Raw genomic sequence first — 3,982 nt, 5'->3', positions numbered from 1 at the left:
GAGGCACAAGGTTAGTGTTCACTAATATAAACATGTGTCCTGATTCGTTTATACTGTTTTATAACTTTGCGGTTCACTTGTTTAATGGTATGCTAAAGTGATGCTCATATGGATGAAGCTTAACTGTAGTTGTTGTGTTGTGTCTTTGTGTAGCTCTTACGTTGATTTTTGGAGTTTTCAATAAATGAGAAATCATCAGTCAAGTGTACGACCGTCTTTCGGAGGGATCTGCTACACTTGGTGTTCCGGTTTCCTGTTGTTAGCATTCCAGCTTCACAGTAGCATGCAGCTAGCACGTTCTTGTGTGTTTAGTTAAATGGAAAATACAGTGTGGATTTGTATCCTCATCATGTTTTCTTTATTCAGTCTGAGGGGCTGCAGGTTGTCAGAGATCAGCTGTTCTGCTCTGGCCTCAGCTCTGAAGTCCAACATCCATCTGAGAGATCTGGACCTGAGTCACAACGCTCTGCAGGATTCAGGAGTGAAGCTGCTGAGAGATCTTCTGAAGAGTCCAGACTGCAGACTGCAGACCCTCAGGTCAGTAAGGGGTCTCTGCTGGTTCAGCAGTATTGTGTTAAACACAGGGAGGTGTTTCTCTCACTGGGGAATCACAACAGATCAGTGATGTTACCCACTGACTGCAGGCTCTTTCATTCTTCCATCAACTATAGAAGGCCAGCTGAAAATGCAAAGCCACATTTATATATATTATTATTTATTTATAGCCACTGTCATTTTATTTTGTATTATTTTTTTATTTAGGTCTTTATGTGTAAAAATGTGTCTTTGATTCTGTGTAAATATATATAAATATTTGCATACATATTTTTATGTACATTTGTTTTTATATTCTGGATTGTGGGAAACGGTATTTCGATCTCTCTGTCTGTACACACAAACTGGAAGATTGACAATAAAGTTGACTTTGACTTGACATTTAGTAATCAACTCTCTCACAGACACATGGGATTTCACAGAAGAGTGGAAAAGGTAGTCTGTTTGTTATGGGATGTTTTTAGTTTCGAGCCTAATGACTGGTTACTTCCTGTAATGCAGCTGAGAGCAGTCAGTCGTAGTGTTTGCAGAGAAGATATGATGGGATGTAAAGCATGAGATCAGTCAGGACTCTGAAGCTGACTAACTCAAAGAACAAACACTTATTTTAAACTGGATCTAAAACTGTTGGGTTGTGTTCATCCCTACAGGATCAGAGAGGATGAGACGTTCAGAGCCAAGATCCAGAAGAGCTGTGAGTACTGAATATCCTCCATTCATCTAGATATGAAACTCTTTCATGGAGCATGACCTCAGAGGAAAACAACACTCTTGTTTTTCTCTCATCATTTTGGATGTTTCTCTTCATGTTTTATTATCATCATTATTCTCTCTCTCTCTCCTTCTCCTCTCAGGTGACAGGAAGTGAAGACACACAGAGAGGTGAGAGGTCGTACTGTGTGAAGTTTATTTATTGAGGTTCCACCACGGAATAAATTTAGTTATTGGTTAATTTTTTATCTTAAAAAAAAAAGTCCTGCATTCAAAATGTTCCTCAAGTGAAAGTAGAAAAGTATTCTCATCAAAATATAGTGAAAGTAGCGACAGTAAAAGTAGTCATTGTGCAGATTGGTCCATTTCAGAATAATATATATGATATGTTTTATAATGATTGATCATGAAAGTGTTCTCAAAGCTGGTAAAGGTGCAGCTAGTTTGAATGACTTTGTATACTGCAGGGTAGCTTGTGGATTTACTCCAGGTGGAACTAAAGTCTGATTTAACACTTGATTATATTTCACATCATTCATCCACATCTGTGAAGTAACTACAGGTATTACATACATGGAGTGGAGGAAAAGTACACCATTTACCTCTGAACTGTAGTGGAGTAGAAGTACACAGTAGCATAAAATGGCAATACTCAAGTGCAAGTACCTCAAAATGTTACTTAAGTACAGTGCTTGAGTAAATGTACTTAGTTCCTCTCCTGATCTGTAAAGCTCTCCCAACATATGCAGGTTAGCATCCGGCAGCTTCTATGTGCTGGGGACCCGTACTGTACATTTCTCTCATCAAACTTTGGGCTCCTCAACATCTCTGTGTTCCCAGCAGGACTCTCTGAGCTGCAGACACATTCTTTCTGTGACTTTGATCCAGATATTTGGAGCATAATAACTGAAGCTGTTTCTCCATGTTCAGGAACTCTGAGTCCTGTGGCAGGAAGCGGTCCTTCTCTCCAAGAACTCCTGGAGCCAGGCCTGCAAGCTGGTCCAGAACCAGAGTCCAACCGGTCGACCTCGTAAAGTTAAACTAAACTACACAATTATTAAAGATCATGTTTAAAGTTAAAAATGGATGCTTTCAGACTGCAGGGTTTCCCACACATAGACTCTACTTGTATACAGGTATATTAACGGCCGCCAAAGTATATTTCGCGACCCATTTAATTTTTTTCTGTCCTTAAGCACGACGCCATCTGCAATCGATGAACTAGTGGACAATGATCCCTCGCTCTACGCCTCCTGTACCTGTTCGCTCTGTGTTGGGAAAATACTGAATGTTCCTTCTGTATTAGAGTAGCACATGATAACAGAGGCCCTACGTAGCTGTGTACGTAGCCGGATGTCTGACTACATGGATGACGCTCATGAGACACTGTGTTGAAGTTATGATAGCTATGTTCCTCAGATTGGCATGATGTCACAGCCCCTAGAGAGATAGACATATGACTGTCATGTTTATTGCTTATGCAGGCCTTAGCTAATCTGAACTAATGTCAGAATACTGCTTTGAACCAGTGTTCTTCCATCTTGTTGACTGTCACTCCCTCTTGTATATACCCTTACGCAAAGAAAATATATTTCCCCATATATTAACTGTCAATATATTGCCTTATTTTGTTTTCTGATTTACTGGTTAATTGAAAAGATTTAATAAAGGAAATCTTGCTGTTGGCTACACCAAGTGATACTGATTAATAATCAACATGAAAAACATATTTATTCATATCTACAAAATATATTGAAAATATATTGAAGATATATAGAATAATATATTGTGTTAATATATTACAATATTGTAATATATGTGATAATACATCAGTAATTGCCGCTTTCCATATATTGAGTAATATATGTAAATATATATAATATATTGGTTGTGTATATATGTGAACATACATTTACTATATATTAACATTTATATGGGGACATGTACTATATATATTCACAAATATATGGGGACATGTATGTACTATATATTCAGTTTTATATGGGGACATGTATGTAGAATATATTCACAATTATATGGGGACATGTACTATATATATATTCACAAATATATGGGGACATGTATGCGCTATATATTCAGATTTATATGGGGACATGTATGTAGAATATATTCACAATTATATGGGGACATGTACTATATATATTCACAATTATATGGGGACATGTATGCGCTATATATTCACAATTATATGGGGACATGTGTGCACTATATATATTCAGATTTATAAAAGACCATGTACGTACCATATATTCTGAACATGAGTGCAATATATGTTCACAATGAGGAGAAATGCATGTTCTGATAAAAAAAACCTTTCATTTCATTTCAAACCTTTATTTATGCAGGTGAATCCCATTGAGATCATTGATCTATTTTTCAAGGGTGACCTGCTGCAAGTAGGTTCCACATGAATACATATAAACATAACAGAAAAACAAAAAAGGACATCATACAGCATATTTACAGTGACTACAGTTTACATAGCTAGTAACATTTACAGGTTCCAACAGTTTCCGATTGGATAATATCTATCCTTGCTTTAAAAACATTTAGTGGAACCAAATTGCTCAGACTGTTCCAAGTTAGCGGAGCTGCGCATCTAAATGCTATCTCCCCTAAGACAGTCCTAGCAGTTGGCACATTTAATAAAATCACAACATTCGATCTCAGGCAGTAGCCACTTACAATTCGCCGT

General features: G+C 37.2%; 1 long non-coding RNA gene across 1 annotated transcript; it reads left to right on the top strand.

The window, feature by feature from the left end:
- The first annotated feature begins 502 nt into the window (after positions 1 to 502).
- On the top strand, positions 503 to 2,908 carry LOC117472567. The gene is made up of 4 exons (XR_004554942.1): positions 503 to 537; positions 1,206 to 1,249; positions 1,410 to 1,437; positions 2,197 to 2,908. It is a non-coding gene; the product is annotated as an uncharacterized LOC117472567 (long non-coding RNA).
- The last annotated feature ends 1,074 nt before the right edge of the window (positions 2,909 to 3,982 follow it).

The sequence above is a fragment of the Trematomus bernacchii genome, unplaced genomic scaffold, assembly GCF_902827165.1.
Source record: "Trematomus bernacchii unplaced genomic scaffold, fTreBer1.1, whole genome shotgun sequence".
In the NCBI taxonomy this organism is placed as follows: domain Eukaryota; kingdom Metazoa; phylum Chordata; class Actinopteri; order Perciformes; family Nototheniidae; genus Trematomus; species Trematomus bernacchii.
This window is presented reverse-complemented; position numbering and strand designations above follow the sequence as displayed.